Source organism: Crinia signifera, chromosome 7, assembly GCF_055691185.1.
Source record: "Crinia signifera chromosome 7, ASM5569118v1, whole genome shotgun sequence".
Lineage (NCBI taxonomy): Eukaryota > Metazoa > Chordata > Amphibia > Anura > Myobatrachidae > Crinia > Crinia signifera.
Genome location: NC_139223.1, coordinates 49,008,073 through 49,029,791, shown reverse-complemented (window position 1 = coordinate 49,029,791; position 21,719 = coordinate 49,008,073). Strand labels below are relative to the sequence as shown.

Genomic DNA, 21,719 nt, shown 5'->3' with positions numbered 1-21,719 from the left:
TGCCTAAGGGGTTGGTGTATGGGTCGCTTTTCCACCCTCTCATGCATTGCTCAGCCTCCTGCAGCAGCCTTGCCCCACGTAAGACCTGGCGGCACCGGAGTGGGGACAGACCTAATTGGGCTCACAAACGTGGCTGTTAAAGGTGAAGCCTTAGCGTGCAGGAGGCAACCGCAACTGGGTTCCCACACCCAGTCGCCTAACAATATGAACTTCGGTTGTTATATGTAATTTAAAAATAACGACATAACTGCAGAATAAGACCAATTGGGAGACTACATACCAGTGTAAGGCTCCATCCCATAATTATTTGTTGACCTATTTAAAGCATATCGGTAAGAAAATGTAATGGGGCCTACATACGTAGCAATAAAGAGCTATTTTCGAAGCGACCTGGCTTAATTTAACTGTGTGTGTAGGGCCGATAGTGATGCGCATCACTATCGCCGGGAAATGTATAACCAGCCTGCTGGATAAATCTAGTCAGATCGCTTAGCAAGAGAATAGACATTGCCTGTGTTTTGTGTAGTGGGTGATAGCAATCAGCGATCTGGGATAAGTTGCTCAACTTACTTTCTTAACTACTGTACATCTCCCTTGCTTAATCGCTAGTGCACATCACTGGCACTTTTTGAGTGATCTAGATTCCGGAAAGCTCAAGGGGAATCTCTCATGCTGAATCGCTGGCACAAATCTTTACTTTTGTAGGCCCCATAAGTATCAAATTTGTAGTCAGACTGTAGTATTATGTAGGTGCTTGTAAATGAATGCTTTGTTTTTGTATCCACACCATGTGTGGCAGTAAGGGGAATAAATACACCTCTGCCCTTGTTTTCCTTGTTGCCTTAGCTGGGTAGCGAGCACTATGCCAAAGACATGGGCGGCTCATTAGCAAGAGGGCGGCACACATCTCTCAGCACAGCAAAATTGTGTGCATAACATTGCTGCCTGGCCACCTGTACTGATCAGACGGCACGCATGATACGAAATCCCTGGAGGATTCTGGGAGTTGGCCTTTTCTTGATGTATCCCAAGCAAACATTTGCCTCCTTAACCCTGCAGATGCCGGCTTCCAACGAACAACTGCTCCAGAAAGGGAATACCTACAACATAGAGTATATACAGGCTGCATGTTGCTGTCCTCTTCATGCTGTTGTAGGGCCAGGTCCGACATTTAGCAGTTTCTGGAACAGGTGTGATAATGTTGATGATGTTGACACATTGCTGGTTGTAAGGTTTAAATATGTAAAAATCAGTTTGTGTGGTCCTGAGTGAGTCAGAGGTGTCTAAATTTAGAAGTATCCCTGTTATTTTCCGGCAACTGATCCCGGAGAGGTGCTGTGTAAGCGCAGGGACTGATGACTGCTGACAGGTCTGGAGGAGTGGATGCAAAGCAGTGTCCCACGACTGTCACATACGTAAGAGGCAAAAGGCAATCTGTTCCAGTCATTGGGGTTGCAGGGGAGCCAGGTTACAGCCATTCCTGTTTTATTATTATAATGATGATGATTATTATTTTATTATAACAGATATTAAGTAATCAACATTTCTTTAATGATCATTGCAGAAGTCCTACAGACCTATGAACATTGTATTAGTTGTGCTTCAATAATAAACAAACTACAGCCCTATGACTCTGTACCCTGGATAATTTATTGACCAGGATGACTAGTAACCCTCTTGGAATTACTGAACCCTTTGAGTGCCAACATCTGTGAGAGATATGCAAAATATCCGCTTAAAATGCCAGCGTCTCTCACATTTGTTATATAAATTCAAATACAAAATGTTGTGGAATTATGATGAATAAAACTGTTTGCTCGCCAATTTTTACACCTATTTGACAAATTCACTTGGCACTTAAAGGGTTACATGATGGCAACCAGGGTTCCTTATGATGCTTATGTGCATAGCTAGGGCCTAATATACACATTTTCAGTGCAGATAAGTATAGTGCTTTAGCCCTGATTCAGTGTGGGCCACAAATCGCTATGTTCGGGAAACTGCGCACGGCCAATGTGATGTGTCACGAGAGTAGTTTGATTAGTGACGGGGGCAGAAACAATGTGACAGGTATGATGATTGCAGGGATGGTGCTACTGCATTTTCGGTGCAAAATTACAGCTCCTACTGAATTAGGCCCTTTTATGTGGCAATGTCTATCACACATGACCGGTGGGAAATAAAATAGGATTATCTAGCCAGACCAGTAGATCTGTAGTATGGAGCTACCCCTTACCAATACAGACATGTTGGGATGGCTGCTCTTCAGGTCTCCACAGTGTTGGTAACTTGGTTCCTTGTGACAAATCACAGTGGTCTCTTTTAATTCAGGACATCTCTGTTCTTTTCCTAGTTTGTATCTGCCACTCCCGCACCTCTGCTTCTTTGCGATGTTCTGTGCTTCGGATGGAGGTGTATTCTCTCCCCTGCTCGCTCATTCCGTTATCCGCATCCAAACCTGCACCTTTCTCCCTGGCATATCCTACCTGCAACAGCCTCAGTTTCCAGCTACACAGTATTTTGTCTGCGCATACCATCAGCTTCCTTTTGCTTTTTTCTGGCTAAACATACAGAGTGCTCCACTCAGTTCATTACTTATGGGTCTTCCATACTCTCCCTTCCATTAAACCCACTTACTCTGCAAAACATCTGCTTTCCTGGGAATAACTTGCTACGCCCAATGTGTTTGCGGGTATCTCTGGTTCCAATCTCTTGCATGCATGGCCGCTTCTTCCTCTACTCTGCATCGGTGCATTATGGGACATGTAGTGCTTGACGTTTTTTAGCACCAATAATTTTAGTGAGATTAAAAAAAAAACAAAAAACAAACGAAACAACACCGAGCAAAACAAAAACAGGAACTGGGTACAGAAATTAAAAAGGGCGGGGGGACAACAAATATGTATTAATTAGCAGTAGAACAAACATTTGGAATTAAAACAAAGAGGGAGTTTATGGGTAATATCATATGAGGCGACAGTAATGCATAGACACAAGTTTACATACAATTAATCCGGGAGAGGGCAGCTAGCTCAGGGGGGTGTGATCACTGGGAGTAAAAAGCGGTGGGGTCGGGGCCACATGAGTGGCTTCTTGTTTGGGGACATGGCCAGAGCGATTGCACCGTTTTAGCCCCAGGCCTCCAACGTGCAATACTGTTTTAAAGGCATTGCACTGCATTGGGCGTGGCTATAATTACACAATTTTCGTAATTTGACCCGCGGATACCCCTGCTGAGGGTAGGAGGGGGGTGGGGGAGTCACGGGAGCCGGGCGGATTTCTGGGAGGGTTGCTCCTCTTTCCGGGGGATGAGAGGGGGACCCGATTTCCATTCCGGGAGGGTAGGCAACCACGCATCTACTCTTCTGTTGTGTAGAAAATAAATAAAACCCTGCTTTATAATAAAGCGAAAGGCCACATGTGGCCAATCCGTATAACCAAGGGCTCTGCCCTTTCCCAAATGAATGCATAGAACAAAAGGCCAGTAGATGATTTGAACTATGGGGGTTATTCAGACCTGATCGCACAGCTGCGAATTTGCAGCCTGGATGATAATCAACTTTGCATGCGTACGGCTCATACGTGAGGCCATCCTGCGATCAAATCCTGCTATTTATTTTGCTGGCCGTATCCAAGTTGATTGACAGAAAGCCGGTGTTTGGGGGGGGGGGGGGGGGGTGGTAACCGGACGTTTCCTGGGAGTGTCAGGTGTGCCCAGGAATTGAAGGAAAGTCCTGCGAAGTCCCGGCCTGTTTCTATCGCAGAGTAAGTCCTGGGCAGAGTACGCACAGAGGGAAAATCATTTGATGGTGAGGGTCTTGTTTATGGATTTGCTGCTGATCGCCGAACAGCATGATTTTTGCAAGCCGTGCACAGCCATTCGTTAGCAGAGAACTGATCAGGTCTGAATAACCCCCTATGGAAAAGGGAAAACAGCATCTCTCCAATTAATAACCCACTGATTTTTCGTATTGCAGTCCTTCATCTAGGAACATGTATGTGTGTCTGGTACAGTGACCAATGTAAACTGGCTCCGTTTTTAGGAATTTTATTTTGGAGCAATTTAGATTCCAGGACGCGTGTAGCATAAGCCTTCCTGAAATTGCAGAGATTTCTGGGAATGGAGAAGCAGAAGAATTCCAGACATGGTTGGAGAGATTTCATAAGCGAGAGTGGGTGGCTTTGCTGTCAGCTCCAAGGTAGAGGTGCAGATGCCGATTCTATTACCAACGAAAATACAAATAATTGGGGGCATTTTCAAAGGGGCTTATGGTCATTAGGCCGACAAGCATTGGGTCGACACAGTTAGGTCGATATGCAGAAAAGTGTCGACATGGGACTAGGTTGCCTTTTGTCTAGGTCGACACAGGCATTAGGTCGACATGGGCAAGGTCAACAGTCAGAAGGTCGACATGGGGTTTTTCACCATTTTTTGAGCCGACATGTGCCGACAGGCAGTATATCGTGCGCTACCATCCATAGGGCATGGTGCGAGGGGATGCGGTGCTACGGTTCAGTGTCCATGTCGACTGTGTTAAAATTCAGGTAAAAAAACAATAAAAAATCCCATGTCAACCTTTTGACTGTGGACTTAATGCTTGTGTTGACCTAATGCTTGAGTCGACCTAATCCCCTGTCAACCTAGACTCATCTCGACCTAGACCCATGTCAACCTTTCTGCATGTCGACCTAATGGCGTTGACCCAATGCTTGTCGACCTCTCTTGTAGACCCAATGATCCATATCCTTTCAAAGACAACACAACATCCCAGCAATTAACTTATTTCAGATATCTCCAATACATTTATTTTCTAGTTGCCTGCTTGCATTTGGTTGCAGCACGTTATAAGCAGAGTGACCTGCACACAGGTAGTTTTGAATGTTCTTACTAATGTCTCTTAGGGGGTTATTTTGGTTCACTCTTTCTGACAAAATCCTTCTTAGATGGACAAACCATGGGCCTTATTCTGATCGGTGCGGATATTCCCGCATGCGGACGGACCGCCGATGTTGATCGTCTGCGCATGTGCAGAGGTCACTCTGCGCATGTGCAGGCGATTTAGCCGCACAGATTCTTTATACGCCGCACAGGGGGCGTAGAGGGGCGTGAGGGGCTACTTAGCCTCATAACCCTATGCATACGCCCCGCGTTTCATGGGCGTTCCCATGCAAACGCGGGGCGTATGCATGGTAATGAGGCCGTGACGCGTGTTTACGGGGCGGGCATCTGACATCGCCGGATGTCAGCTGCCCGCCCCCATACATGATTTCACACGGACAAGTGTCCGTGTGGTCTTGTGTGGCGGGACCTGGTGGAGCGTGCGGCCCTGCATTCGATGTTCGGCGACCATCGAATGCAGGGGCTGCTCCCAAGACGGAGGAGGCGTATCCCCGTCCAATTTCATGCGGATCGCCACATATCCGCGTACGGACGGCAGGTGGTGATCCGTATGGAAGGCGGGGATTCGCCTGCACGGTCGCGGCCGCATATTCTGATCGGGCCGCACCGATCAGAATAAGGCCCTATGTGCACTGCGCGTGGGGCAGATATAACATGTGCAGAGAGAATTAGATTTGGGTGAGTTATTTTGTTTCTGTGCAGGGTAAATACTGGCTGCTTTATTTTACACTGCAATATAGATCTCACTTTGAAGTAAAACCACACCCAAATCTAATTCTCTCTGCACAAGTTACATCTGCCCCACCTGCAGTGCACATGGTTTTGTCCATCTAAAGCCGTGTACACACGGCTGCTATAGGGGCTGAAATCACTGGGAATATGGTCGCTGGCGACCATATTGCCAGTGATGGGAGTGTGCCCCGGCATAAATCGTCGGGTGCGCGCTCCTGTTTTCAGCCCCATTATAATCACGCGACCAGCTGATTACCTCTGCGGCTCCCCCTGAGCAATATATCTCCCCGGTGTGTACGCACCTTTACAGTTGGTTAATACATTTCCAAAAAAGACCTCCACGATCAAAGAACATTCAGCTTGATTTAAAGAAAAGGTTACCAACAAACATCGACAGTAAAGACCAGCTGATTACCTCTGCGGCTCCCCTGGCAGAGGTTTCTTTTCATCAGCGACCATCTCTGGTCGCTGATGAAAAGGAGAAACTGAGCAATATATCTCCCCCCCGTGTGTACGCACCTTAAGAAGGATTTTTTCAGAAAGAGTGAACTAGAATAAGGGCCTTAATGACAATGTTTACATTTTTACATACATGAGACCCTGATATGTCTTATGAGATACATCCCAGGCATAATGCCTAATATTGGTGGGATCCCGACTGGCCGGACTCAGACAGCATGGCGATCGCAACAAAACCCCTTGCGGGCTCGCCACGCTGTCGGGACCCCGTCCGGCACCTGAAATTATGGGCGTCAATAATGATGTTGCGTAATTAAAATATGTATCCATAATCTTGAATAAATCCAGTTTAATACAGGACTCATGCCTGAAACTACAGGTTGATAACTCAGCAATATACTATTTGATAGACAGGTTGCGCATAACTAAGTTTCCTTGGCAACCACTGTAAACCATGGAAACACTGTGGATTGCAATGATTGTTTATTCGGTCAAAGGTATTTAGGGTCTGTAATTCTCAATCTAGCTATCAGAAAACAGCAACATTGAGTTTTTATTATTTCTTTTTATTGAAGCAAATTCTATCCTATTATGTACAGTATAAGTGTACATAGTATTACAGTGTTAGCTTTGTCAAAGAAAAACAGATGACAATTAAGTTAAGGCAGTCAGTTCTGAAGTCAAAATTGGACAGAAAAGAAATATTGTTGTCATGACTAATGCAAGCCTATTCCCTGGGCTGCGAATCGCAGCCTTAGCGATTGTTGGAGGACCATGCATGCGCGAGCCATCTGTACAATCACAGCCAGCGACAACCTGTGGTCGCAGGACACGCGCTGGCTGATTGACAGCCAGCAGCCGTTTGTGGGCAGCACTCCGGCGTCTTCTGGGAGTGCCCCAGAAATCACTGACGTCATTGCAACGCTGAGTAAGTCTCAGCTGCCGTGGTGCTGCACACAGGGCTTGTATTGGAGGGGAAATACATTCGATGGTCTGTGATTCAGAATGAATTTAGTCTTCTTTGCACAGCTGCAATTGCATTCGCAGTCGTGCACAGGGGAGGGATTTCACTTGCGCGGGGAGACGGCTACCTGATCGCTGGGCTCCAAAGATTCGCAGCCCAACAATCGGGTCCAAATCAGGCCCAAAGTCTTCAGTAAAAAATTAATGTTTAACATAAAAGGGGGGAATTAAAATGTTTTATTGTTGCGCGTGGACCAAATGCCGCTCGCAGCGCTGGCCGCCCACACCCTTGCACTCGCGATCGGCCACATGCCTGTGAATTGGTGATTTGCATAATCGTCCATTAGCAGCCTTGGGTGCGGGGGAGAAATCATTTGATGGTCGGCGACCATCGAATGATTTCTCCAGTGCTTGCAGATCAGAGACACCTCTATGGCGTCTTTGATCTGCGAGTTCCCTGTTTGGGAAGCAGGCGGGCTGCTGACATCAGCTGCATGCCCCCGCGTCACCGGGCGATTTACATGAACGTGTTGCTGGCCATGCCCGCGTGGTCCCTGTATCTGCACATGTGAACTCACGTGGGACCGAATAAATTAGAATAACCCCCAAAGTGACAGGACATCATGGGGAGATACTCAAATGGTGAATATTATTACGCATTTAATGCCTATTAAGGTCGTGTTTAGTCGCACATAGTAGTAGTAGTAGTAGTAGTACGTTTATTTATAAGGCGCCGCAAAGTGTCCGCAGCGCATAGCAAACAAAAAACAAATGACATGGTAACGTACAGGGTGTGTTGAAAAATACAGTATAAATAGGGGTATAGCTGGTAGAACTAAAATCAGCATCAGTTCAGAAGTAGGTGTCAAAATTGTCAAGGAGACTGAGGATAAAGTAGAGGAAGGAAAGAACAGGACAGGAGCACAGGTGAGGTAAAGAGGTAGGGTGAGTACGTGAGGAAGGAGGACCCTACTCATAAGAGTTAACATACTAAAAATAGGTGGGTGGACGAACGAAAAACAACAGGATAAGTAGGAACGAATAGGAACGGAGGCAGGATAGGAGGATCAAAAGAGGTTAGGAGGAGGGATAGGCTAGTCGAAAAAAGTGGGTTTTGAGGGAGCGCTTGAAGGAGGTAAGGGAATCAGAAAGCCTGATGGGTAGCGGGAGGTTGTTCCAGTGCAGGGGGGCAGCGCGAGAGAAGTCTTGGACACGGGAGTGGGAGGAGGTGATTAGGTGAGAGGTCAGTCGGCGGTCAGCGATGGAGCGAAGAGGACGGGAGGGAGTGTGAATAGAGATCAGTGAAGAGAGGTAAGGAGTGGTGGAGGAGGAGAGAGCCTTGTAGGTGGTGGTGAGGAGTTTAAAGAGAACTCGGAAAGGAATGGGGAGCCAATGAAGAGATAGACAGAGGGGGGAGGCGGAGGTAGAGCGGCGGGAGAGGAAGATGAGCCTAGCAGCAGCGTTAAGAATGGTTTGGAGAGGTGCGAGGCGGTTGAGAGGTAGCCCAGAGAGAAGGATGTTGCAGTAGTCAAGGCGGGAGATGACAAGAGAGTGAATGAGAATTTTGGTCGCGTTAGTGGAGAGGAATGGTCTGATGCGTGAGATGTTGCGTAGGTAAAAGCGGCAAGACTGTGAGAGAGCACGAATGTGGGGGGTGAAAGAGAGGGAGGAGTCAATGATGACACCAAGGCAGTGCGTTTGGTCGGTGGAGGTGATCTCGGTTTCACCAATGCTGATGGAGATAGTGGGAGAAGAGAGGATTTTCGGGGGATGGAAGATTAGAAGTTCAGTTTTAGCCATGTTTAGTTTCAGGAAGCGTTGGGTCATCCAGGCTGAGATGGCAGTGAGGCATTCGGAGACCTTGGACAGGAGTGATGGGGATAGGTCGGGGGAGTAGAGATAGATTAGGGTATCATCAGCATAAAGGTGGTAATGAAAAACATAGGAGCTGATGAGGGTGCCCAGAGAGGTGGTGTAGAGGGAGAAGAGGAGAGGGCCAAGGACTGACCCTTGGGGAACACCGACTGGCTGCGGGGTAGTAGGAGAGGAGGAGCTCGGAGTGGAGATGTAGAAGGAGCAATCGGAGAGGTATGAGGTGAACCAGGAGAAGACCGTGCCAGTGATGCCAAAGGAACGGAGGGTGTTGAGCAGGAGAGGGTGGTCAACAGTGTCAAAGGCAGCCGACAGATCAAGCAGCCGACATAGCACCTAAACCCAGCCAAACTAATAGGCGTGACCCGTTTGGGTGCCGAAATGGGTAACTTTTTGCCCGTGGGTAGCGAGCTGAAAAGATGTGTGCATGCCCGTCACCAGAAATGTTTTAATACTGGTGGTGGGCACAAACGGGTGCCGGGACGGGCGCCCAACAATTAAATTCCCCCCATACAGTTGAAGGAGCAACATTGTGTTTTTATTTTATTTTATTTATCAACAGGTGTTTTCAGCTAGACCTTCTATTCCAAATATCACTTTATTATGATATAGAACAAATAATAATAATCTTGATTAGGCAAAAAGACTTTTTGGAGTATAATCTGTTTCTCTGATTCCTGTTTATTTCCCTTTAAAGTTTTAAGCGAATGAACATGAAAGATCAGATAGGAATAAAGGCGTTACAGAGCAGGCGGGAATAAACATACAAGTGTTGACTTTATGCCTTTTGTCAGAGTTCTTATCACCTGTGAAGTGGTCACTTCAATTCAGATGAGAAAGACAGATCTAACATAATCAGCTTATCTTGCTTTCAACTGCTCTTCCCAGGGTGTGTGAAAAGGAGTGGGAGGGGGTCAGTGCGGAAACTTCCCTGGAACATTGTGTATTTATTTTCTATCCTGTATCACTGACTGGCGCAACTCATCCTAATAATGTGGCTCATCACACAAAATGTGACAATTGCTTTCTATTGCTAGATAATAGCAGTTCTGGGGAGGAATAGCGATCACAGCTGAGAGCGCTAATAAATGTTGTCAACACAATCAAGGCAGCCATTTATGGGAGGAACAAGGGTGTGTAACCTACTGTATCTTATCACTAGGAACCAGCGCCTTATGAATGTTTTCTTTATGTAGCATCTAGGTAATGTCACTACAGTAGGTCCAACCTCCTAGTTCCGGTACTTATGTAGTATCTGGGCTGCCGATTTTTTGATTGTATGCCTTAAGTTAAGGCATACAATCAGATGCGATGCGATGCGATATCGCATCGCATCGCATCGCATCCGATATCGGATGCGATGACCCGATTTTTCCATAGGAATCAATGTTAAAATGATTCCTATGGAAAAATGGGTCCTTTTCATACCCCTACTATCCAAGTGGGCATGGAGTTGGATATAAACCTGTGGCGAGCGTAGCGAGCCACCGAGCCCGAAGCGTGGCGAGCGAAGCGAGCCCCGCGAGGGGACGGTATTCGTCCCCTCGCGGGGCTCGCTTCGCTCGCCACGCTTCGGGCTCGGTGGCTCGCTACGCTCGCCACAGGTTTATATCCAACTCCATGCCCACTTGGATAGTAGGGGTATGAAAAGGACCCATTTTTCCCATTGAATTCCATGTTAAAATGGACTCAGTCCATTTTAACATTGATTCCTATGGAAAAATCGGGTCATCGCATCGCATCGCATCGCATCGCATCGAATCGCATGGTCGCATGCGATGCGATGCGATCTCCCGATCCGACCCGATTTAGAAATCGGCAGCCCAGATACTACATAAGTACCCTAGTTCCTCAAGGCACCTTAACAGTGCAGGTTTTAAGGATATCCATGCGCATGAACAGCATTCTTGGCTACTTATCGTCTCTCAACTGCATTTTGAGGGGTAGAAACAGAGCTTGACATCATCAAACCCCCCCCCCCCCATTACATTAAATGCTGCAATTCTCAGGCCTACACGGAGGGGGGTAGGGCTAAAACAATGTGATGTGCGTCAGTTTAGTCACGCCCCCTTTATCACATGTAAAACTCCTGGGGAGCTGCAGGAGCAGTGGAGGGCAGGAGAGCTGGGCTGCGGGGAGTGGCAGGGCAGGCAGCGATAAATGGTGGGGAGACAGTTGCAGGTGCCAGACAGCTTTAAGCGGCGGTGCCAGGCGGTGGTGGGAAGCGGAAGCAGAATTTGAAAAAATCAGCGCTCGGCCAGTCTTTTGAAAGTATTTTGTTACATTTTGCTGCCGTTTTCCGCCCGCATGGCACCTGCTACTCATCGCTGCCTGGCACCTGCCTCTGCCCATCCCATTGCTCACACCTGCCACTGCCCGCACTGCCCATGACCCCCCCCCCCCCACTGCTCACCGCTGTCTGTCCCTGCCTGCCACTGCACATAGGTGTGTGCCTGTGGTACTTCACCGCTGGCACAAACCTACGGAATTGGACCCAATACATCATGGGTGCTATAAAGCACCCACGATGTGCCGCTGATGGGTCCAATCTGATAGATTTTATGTGCGGGCGGGTCGGATGGGGTGTCAAACACATCTGATTTGGGGTGATTTCTCGCCCCGATCCATGGGGGCGAAATCGGTCAAAATCGTACTAGTGGATGGGCACCCTTAGAGTGCCTTGTGAACCAAGGTTTGGAGTCACTGGGTTGTGAAGAGGATGTCCAAGTGCATGTGTGCGTGTGTGTGTAGGGGGGTCAACATGATTAGCGTCCTTTGCCCCCACCCATCCTACTAATGCAGTAGAGGTGTGGCTCATGCCTACCCTCAGACTGCAGTTTTGCTGTATTGATCTCTCCATTCTGCCCCACCTTAGTAGGAAGTGGGCAGAATGCCAAAGAGGTGCCCACTCTTTAGAACAATCAGGAGTCTACCGCAAAATCTGGGAGAGTAGGCACGCATGAAGTGAGGTAATAGCGAAGTGGGCAGGATTCTGGAGATTGGTCTATTACCGTCTCAGGAGTCTGACCAATCGTGAGTCACCGGGAGAGAAGGAGAGTGGTCACACTGCAGTTGTACACAATTATAAGAAAGTGCTACAGAGCTACTATTTTGTTCCACTGTAGGACTGAGATTTTGCAATACTTTAATTTTGTTTTAGCAATACTGTTATTTTAACGTTGCTAATGATATCAGACAGTTCCTGTTTAAATAACACTTCCCAATTATCAGGCTCGATCTGCAATCAAGCGAAAAGGGTACAACTTTATTTTGAGAATAAATATAAGAAGATTTTAACTATGAACATCAACAAAGAACCTCGGCACAAGAAACTGCACACTCTGCGAAGAAGAAAATAAGCCTTTTGTTTCATGGGTGGAGTTCTAGGAACACAGAAACAACTCACAATAAGAGAAAGAAAGTTGATCTCTCCAAATCCTGTACATGAACTCCTCTGATTTCACAGAATTCAGGAGCCATTTCTCTGAATTTAATATATATAAGAATAGCCTTTACTGTATATTTAATAGTGGAGATGTCCACAGGCTATTGTTACCTGTATTCAGCACCTAGGAACATTTCACTTCTGCATAAATGCTTCAAAAATAGTCAAACATGGCTCCATATATGGTATAATTTGGCATTTAGAAACCAAAGGAGCTACACTTGGGAGCCATAAATATGTCCAGGTTATATGATTATAGTATAATATATAAAGAAGGGGCAATGTGTCCCACAGAGGTTTTCTGCAGTTACAATAGATCTCTGTACTAGATCTAGGGCAATAACTAGGATGAGGGACAATGTACAGTAAATGGGCAAATTACTGAAAGCTGGAAAAATTGATGGTTCGGTATAAAGACAATTTATTAGAGTAAACACATATTGTGCATATTGTGCGTACTTCTAATTGAAAGTATCAGTCTAATACAAGTGCAACAAAATTGCATTACTTGAATAATAAAATGGCACTTCGTAAAATGTTAGTAATCATTTTAGAATGCTTCTTATGTATATGCACATGTGTTTATTGTAATAAATTGTCTTTATACGGAACCCTCAGTTTTTCTAGCTTTCAGTAGTTTGTGCAGTTACTGTACTTTACATTGTCCCTCATCATATTTTGGCATGTGCCAAGGGGAGCTTGGGGCCCAAGGTACAATGCCATATCTGAACGAGGAGATGTCACTGCCATGTCATCTCCTGTAACCAGGGCTGCCATCATCAATTTTGGGACCTGGGACTCATTTCCAGTCCAGGCCACGCCCCCCCTCCTCATTTGACTTAACGAAACCCAGGTTCCTGCTCCCCCGCCTCCTCTTCCACTGAGCTGCAGCCCGGAGGTTCCGGAGCTTCAACTCAGGATGCCAATTAAAATGAGCACCGCCTGGTGAGCCAATCAGAGCTCGCACACCGGTAGCTGCTCTGATTGGCTGACGGTACGCGAGCTGTGATTGGCTCAAAAGCCAGTGCAGCATTTTAATGTCCGCCGGCATCCTGGGTTAAATAAGCCTGTGCTCAGGGACCTGCTTTGTTCAGCGCAGCGGAGGCAAGGGTTGTTTGCAATAGGTAACATGAGCTGCCCAGGCCCTTCCAGAGGCCGAGGCCTGGGACAGCTGTACCCACAGCACCCCCTATTGGCGGCCCTGCCTGTGACCACACCCACAGCACTCAGGCCTACCAGAAGTGTCAGCAGTCCCACATGTGTTCGCCAGCAGTGGTGTTTAGTATTCTTACTAGTCTGACCAATATATAAAAATAACGAGATTACTCCTTTGTGTGCTAAAAGATGTCAACAGAAAGTGAAAGCAATTTCTGCAGGGACACTGACATTTCATACTTACTGGATAAGGAGAGATGGAGCTGTGAAGACAGAGATTGGAGGTAGGGGCAGATAGGGACTGGGGGTGGGTGGAGCGTTTGTTGGCTAAAAACTGTCACAGCTCAAAGTGAAAGTAAAAACTCACAACTCAAAGTGAAAGTACATTGCAGGAGCCATATTTTTGACGGGCTTGTAATTTAACTAGTCCGATATAAAACATGCCTGGTTCTGTATTTAGAAACGTTTTCTATGTGTTAGAAAACATTTCCCTATATGACACATATGGGTTAGAAAACTTTTCCTTATATTGCACACATGGGATAAAAAACATTCCCTATAAAGTTTTATATATATATATATATATATATATATATAATATATGTTTGTGTGTGTGTGTGACATTACATGTTGATATGTCTGAGACCAAACGTTAGAACCTTATTATGTTTTATAGCTATTGGCTATAGTCGGGCTGAGTCGGGCACTGCGTTACTGTATTTTGCCGTAGTCGCGTCTGTGACTTTATGCTAATGCTGTATCAGACCTTCCACTGGTGTACAGCTGTGCGCCTGAATGCCGAAGGGCTGGGATGCCCACTTTGTGCAGTCACAACCATTGGACCTTGCATCAGCACCAAGCTAAGGGCAGGATCTCCATATGGCATCCAATGTACAGGATTAGGCACCTGAGTCTGGTGCTATAAAAATTAGTGTTGGAGTGGTTGGAAGCAGAGGCTGAACTACCATTTCTGTGGCAGGTGCAGTGCACTGGGGCTCCTAAGGACTACCGGGACAACTGCTGCCCTCGTCCCCCTCTTCCTGACACCCACTGTTTTTCCCTGTCACACTCTGCCTCTCCCCTGTCACCCACTGCTGGGGGACCAAATTATATTTTTGCACCTGGGCTCACCACCCACAGAAGTTGAAAGATATAGCTATAAATATTGGTTTCCAGGTATGATAACAGATTTAAACATGTTTATTATTCATATTTTAAAATTAACCATTTATGGACATCACTAAGATACCTATAAATCTAACCGTTCATATTCTCCAATTCACTGATACGTGCAAAAGCCCCTTCATCTATCTGACATTTCATCCTTTAATCCATGATTCTGATTTGTTCTCCCCTTTCCCCACCCCTCCCTTACTTTCTGTTTCTTCATTTCTTTCTGTCTCCTTCGCACTCCCTCCCTTTCTCTCTCTCTCACTCTCTCTCTCCTCTTTCCCCCACAGACCTTCCTACAGACACACGCTCTCACACACACATAAGGCGTGTTGTTTTAAATGGGTCTCGGCCCAGATCAGACTAGGGAGTGCCAGGAAACCGAGCAAGAGCTCTGCCTGGTCTCCCTGTGCCTTCACTTACTGAGGGCCGGCTCTGGTTACAGTGAGGGGGCAACTGCGTCTGGAAGGGCAGCAGTGGCAGAGGAATGTATCCGTAGACCCTTTCTGTGCCAAAGAGACTGCTGCAGGCCAAAGACGGGTCGCGTTACTCATTCTAGAGCCTGTCCTAGTGTATGTATGTGTGTTCTAAGACATTTAGCTTCTCCTGCATGTATACATGTATATCATATGTGCATATAATGCACCCAATACAAGTGTAAAACCATGTGTGCCAACCATATACATCCTTCTGCTTTTTTAGTTATCTATATCTATCTATCTATCACAGATGTTATCAATTGTGTATGTTTACCCCATGTAACGATAGATGCTATGTGCCACTTGTGTTTATCTCAACTCAGGAAATACAAGGAATGATGGTACTTCCTCATCTTTGCGGCCACCTTTACGCCAGTCACCTTAGCCGCTACTTAACCACTACGTAAGGATTTTCGGCGCGGGAAATGTTACAGATCTGCTCTAGAGGCATTTTTTGAGGTAAAAGATGTTAACTATATTTAAATTACCACAAACTAAGGAGGATGCGGTGACTTTTTTGCAGCAAAGAGACATTTTACCGCAAATGAGAAAATGTGCCACAGTACGTAAGTTCCGTAGCTTAAGCGGTGACCGCAAAGATGAGTAAGTATCGGAATTATTAAAAGAACCACAGTTCAGCTTTATTTTTATTATCATAAATGTGAAAAAACGTTCCCATATATATATATATATATATATATATATATATATATATATATATATATATACGTATAGCAGGGCCGGGCACAACCTCCGGGTAAGGTACCTCAGTCGGGTGCCCTCGTCAGGGTAGATACACACTTCTGTAGGGATGGACGCGGCACTCCAGGCTTTTGTGAGCAGCAAAATTACTTTATTCGAGTGAACAAGTAATGTTTCAATGCAACAGCATTCTGATGATAATGCTGTTGCATTGAAACGTTACTTGTTCACTCGAATAAAGAAATTTTGCTGTTCACAAAAGCCTGGAGTGCCGCGTCCATCCCTACAGAAGTGTATATATATATATATATATATATATATATATATATATATATATGGGTGTCGGCAGGGGTGCCAAGAGAGGGGGTACTAATTACCCGGGTCCATGTCTGACAGAGGGGCCCATAGGGGGTGCTAGTCCTCCCCCAATTGCCTGGAGCGACAGCAGCTCTTCTCCCCCCAGCACAGGCTGCTGTTTGCTGGGCTGCCATGTAGGCACTTAAAGTACTATTTCTTTTTAATTTAAGGGTGCATGACCATGCTTACCGTATTGCCAGCATTGATCTCCTCCCCCTCATTATCAACACTCTTGTTTACTATCTATATATCTATATAGTAAGTGGTATATTATTACACTGATTGCCAATTCCTTTTAGTGACTGTTGGAACCTGAAAGCAGAATATGAAGGTGTTATCTCTTCCCTGCTTCATGGTGTTAATGATCTGCAATCCAGGGAAACACTGTTCCATGCTCTCATTCATGAAAGTTACACAAGCAGGTGTTACCTGGCGATCCGTCAGTGATCTCTGCAGACATACAAATATGTACTTTACACAAGTAGTCTTGCTTTGATCACCTAATTGAGATGAATTGATGTGAGTTGGAGATGAATGAAAGGGAACATTTAAACAACATAGAATAGAATATTCTGCTAAGGGAAAGATCACGATCATTTTGCTCAGTGTTTTCCTGTATCGTGTTCCCCATTTATAAAGTAGTAAACAATTAGCTTCTAGCTGCCATGTTACAGACAGTGGGGTTTATTTATTAAGCCTCGGAGATAAAGCGCCAACTAATCAGCTCCTAACATGTCTTTGGCTGCATTTTTAAATGACAGTTAGGGGCTGGTTGGTTGGTACTTTCTCTCTGTCCATTTTACAAAACGTCTAAATAGACCCCATTGTTTGGGAAATGACAGTTAGGAGCTGAGCGGTACTTCATCTCCCATGCTTAGGGCCTGATTCAGAGTTGATCGCAAAAGCTAAATCTTTCTCAAATCGCAAAACCATATGCACTGCAGGTGGGGCAGATGTGACGTTGCAGAGAGAGTTATGCGGCATACACACGGGGCAATTTTAGCCCTATTTCTAAGCGATCTATCTAAATTGATTAGAAATTAAGCACAGATTGCTCAGTGTGTATGCCCCTGAGCGGTAGCGATAGATCGGCAGTGTTCTAATCAGGGAATACTGGTTAGCACAGATCTCCCATCGCTATGGGGGATCTTGCCGCCGGGAAGCACAAAGGTGATTTCCCTAGCCTGCATCGCTCAGTATGCAGGCTAGCAAATAATCTCCCCATGTGTACGGGGCTTTAGATTTGGGTGGGGTGTGCCTAAACTGAAATCTAAATTGCAGTGTAAGAATAAAGCAGCCAGGCTTTTTTGGGGTAACACCAGCTAGACCAGACATTACACTCCGCAATGGAGTCCCGACGTGCACAGTTAAGTGTATTCCTAAATGTGGTAAAAGCCCCCAAAACAGGGTTTTTATTGTATTTCTCCTTTAGTGCATCCCACCCGCAGATGCTTCCCTAACAGGCAGAAGAGGGTATCCCAGCTTGATGTGCTTGGCCACATGTAATGCCCTCTGTCATGGTATAGATGGGGGAAGTTGGCTTTATACTAAATAAGTAAAAGTCCATGAGCCCTGTGTGTATCAGATGATGTATAAATGAACTAAACAGATTATTTTTGTTCTTTAGCTATGTGCTAAACCTCGCCATTGACGACCTGTGATGTGCCAGCAAACTGTCAGAAATGTGCACACAATTGTTCCCCTCGGAGCACACACTGTGGGCAGCGTTCCAGGGGAAGAGTGAGTCCAGCACAGTGTGTGTGTGTGCACATAAGAACTCTAGACTCGCCCCACTCCTCACTTGCTTAGGAAGCACAAGTAAAGGTATAACATACAGTGCAGGACATGCGTAGCTGCCAAATGTCCTCAGTTTCCACAGCATCAGATCTTCCAGATTTGGTCCTGGTCATTTTTATTCTTGGACTTATTCTTATTTTTACAAACTGCAACAAAATAAAAGCGCTGTTTTGGGGGCATATTTAGCAGAACATATTTGCAACAACTGACATTTGCAGGGGTTGTTAAGCATCGACCTAGATGTACTGTATGTATGGGGTGCCAGAAGAAAAACTCATTACATCGCAGGGACGGGATCTTATCAAGATCAATATGAATACATTCAGGGCATTACTTGATTTCTTAATGCTGCGCAGTGGCGTAGCCACCGCGCGGCAGACCCCGTGGCGGCTTGGAGGAGCGACTGCCAGTGGGGTCTGTGGTGGTCGCCGGCGTGTACTACACTGTGTCTTCTACACAGGCTAGCCTGTTTCGGACCCCCCCCCCCCCCCCACTCCCTCTCTCTGAATGCTGCTGCTGTCATTATCTAGTGACTGCCCTGGCGCAGAAGAGAGAAGGAGCAGACGATGTGACCTCCATGTAACCCGGGCCTCTGCTGCCTGGCACTCCCTCCCCGCTGCCCGGCGCTCCCTCCCCGCTGCCTATCGCTCCCTTCCCGCTGCTTGTCGCTCCCTCCCTGTTTCCCATCGTTCCCTCCCCACTGCCCGGCGCTCCTTCCCCATCCTCCTCCAGGAGTCCCGCCACCTCAGTCTCCTTACAGGGGACCTGCTGCCTCATCCTTCATGGGAATTGCAACCCGCTGACTCAGCCTCCTCCACGGGACCCTCCATCAGAATACTTGCTGCTTCCTTAGGTACTGTATACGTCTTGTCTATTTAAAAGGAAGAAGGGAAGTGTGCGGTGTTCACTATAGCACCTGTCTCAACCCTCTCCTCTCCATTTCCCCCACTTCTCTATCTCTTTTTCTCTCCCTCTCTCCTCCCCTATCTCTCTTTCTCACCCACTCTCTGCCACCCCTTCCCTCTCTGCCTCCCCTTCTCCTTCGGGTATGGATAAAAAATGGACCAGAACAAGACCGTCAGACCGGACATCAAATGCAGCATTTCGGAGCTAATAGCATCTGGTCTGGGGGGGTCCTGTCCGGGGGTGTCCTCTCTGGGGGGGCTGCCTGTAAACAGCTGTCACCAGGGAGAGGAGGAGGGGGGAGAATAAAGCCTCTTTGTATGGTCCGGGCATGTAGCAAAAACCGGATGGTCCGGACCACACAGGGAGGCTGTAATCTCCCCTTCCCCATGTCCCTGGTGAAAGCTATCACAAGGACCCCCCCCCCCCCCCCCCCGGATAAGACACCCCCGGACCAGACACTACATGCTCCGGACTGCAGATTTTGATGTCCAGTATGGCGGTCCGGGGTCTTGTCCGGGTCCGGTTTTTACATAGTCCCTTCTCCCTTTCTGTCTCTCCCCTCTCTCTCTCTGCCTCTCCTCTCTCGCTCTCTGCCTCTCCTCTCTGGCTCTCTGCCTCTCCTCTCTCGCTCTCTGCCTCTACTCCTCCCCTATGCCTCCCCTTCTATCTATCTATCTCTCTCTCTATCTTTCTCTCTGTTCTCCTCTCTACCTACCGTTCTCTCTCTCTCTGCCTCCCCTTCTCTGTCTCCGCTCTCCTCTCTCCCCACTCTCCTTTCTCTCTGCTCTCCTTCTCTCTCCTGTCTCTCTGTGCTCTCTCAGAAAATGTGCACCTCGGTGCCCCCCCCCATCATTTATTATTATTATAATTTTATTTATAAGGCGCCACAAGTGTTTCGCACGCCATACAAAGGAACAGTACATAGAGACAAAACCTGGCATTACATTGAATAAATAACAAAAATAGGGTACAAATAAAGAGCGCCACAGTTTAATACACATTACAGCTTAAATATAAGTAGTGAGGACTCAATTAACAGGGGCGTAACTAAAGCACCGCAGCCCCCGCGACCGCGGGGGGGCGCTATGCATGTGCGGGCGCCGGGGGCTGCAGTGCTATAGTTACGTTACACCCCGCCGCACCAACCCCCCCATCCCCAGTCTTTACCTGTGTTCAGTATGCGCTGGTCCGATCCCGGCTCCCTTCTTCTGCTGAGGACCACCACAAAATGGCCGCCCCCATATAGCACACAGTTCTCTGAAACTGTCTGCTGTATGGGGGCGGACATTTTGTGGTGGTCCTCATAGCAGAAGAAGGGAGCCGGGACCAGCGCGTACTGACTGAACCTAGGTAAGACTGCGGCAGGCGGCGGGGTGGGTGAGTGGCTGGGCGCCCTCCCTTTAACGGCGGTGGGGCGCCCAAAATGTAGTTACGCCACTGTCAATTAACATACTATAAGAGACTTGTGGCCAGTGATGGAGATGAGTTTGCGGACAAAGATGGTCACTGAGTGTTTGAGTATAGGAGAGCTGTGAGTGAAATGTGAAGAGAAGAGGGCTTTGACAACAGGAGGGAAGAGGGCCCTGCTCGGAGGAGCTTAAAATCTAGTACGAAGGGGAGACAGACCGATTACAAGAGGTGCAAGCAAGTGGGTGGTGGCTAGATAGCAGGATGTAAACAGGCAAGGGGTTTGATGTATAGGATCCGCCCCTGCCTATAGAAGGACAGGACAGCTGAGGGATGGCTCAGCTGTCCAATCGTAGCTGACGCAGCAGCCTGCGTTTGGGGGGCGCAGGGATCTTTTTTGGCTTGGGGGAGCTAATTTTATAGTTGCGCCACTGATGCTGTGGTAAATCTTCAGAAAGGGGATTAGCTCTGAAAGGTCTTTAGATTGTAAACTCTCACGAGCAGGGCCCTCTTTGAGCCAAATCCAACTGTCGGATTTGGCTGCTGCTGCTCACCCGGGCCGAGGCTAGGTGAGTGCCAGGAGGGGGTAGCAGGAGGCATACAGGAGGTGGGACTGTGGACAAGGGTGCCAGGTAAACTGCTGCAGCTCAACTGGAGGACAGCAGCGGGAGGATGGCAGATGGGAGGATGGTGCCGACCTTCACTGCCACATCTCCTTAATCCGGATTGAGATTGTCAGAAACGGGCCAAAATATGTCGAATTTTGCCCCTTTTCTGACAAAAGCACGCAGATTGGCAGCTATTCCGCCAATCCATGTTGTTTCTAACAGTTCCGAACATTCCGACCTGTCAGAAAAAAAAAAATGAATAGGTCAAATCGGGAATTCAACTATGCATCTAACCCACTTTCCCAGCGAGTTGCGTCATCATGCCTCTCTCACTGGTCTGGTAGCCGTGCTGTGACTCCCAGCTTTCAGCAGCAGGGGCAGACACTTTGCTGATGGACAACCTTTTTTTTAATGTAAGTGGTGCAAATGCATTTACTTATCCTGCATGCACATATATTGTGGCATGTAATGGAGGCAGAGATTGTCAGCCGTGCCTGATGCTGGACTTTTTTTTTTTAAAGGGGCAATCATTTACAAGGCATCCTGCACATCTGATTCCATGACATAATATGGGATCATTTTCATGTTTCTCTCAAAAATTAAATTTTTTTCATACACTGAAATTTAGAATTGCTCTAGTACAGTCCCTCCAAACTCTATATATGTCTGCTCATTATAAATCTGCATAACTCCCCTGCGGTGCAACCATGGAAGCCAATCCTGGGATCGTGATTTTAATCCTGGGATTGGAGACTCCAAGCCCAGGA

At 47.0% G+C, this 21,719-nt stretch overlaps 1 long non-coding RNA gene across 1 annotated transcript in view; it reads left to right on the top strand.

The window, feature by feature from the left end:
- LOC146020146 (uncharacterized) overlaps positions 1-12,540 on the top strand; it is a 31,502-nt gene extending 18,962 nt beyond the window's left edge. The window contains exon 3 of the long non-coding RNA XR_014450730.1: positions 12,158-12,540. This is a non-coding gene — a long non-coding RNA (uncharacterized LOC146020146). The remainder of the gene's footprint in view (positions 1-12,157) is intronic.
- The last annotated feature ends 9,179 nt before the right edge of the window (positions 12,541-21,719 follow it).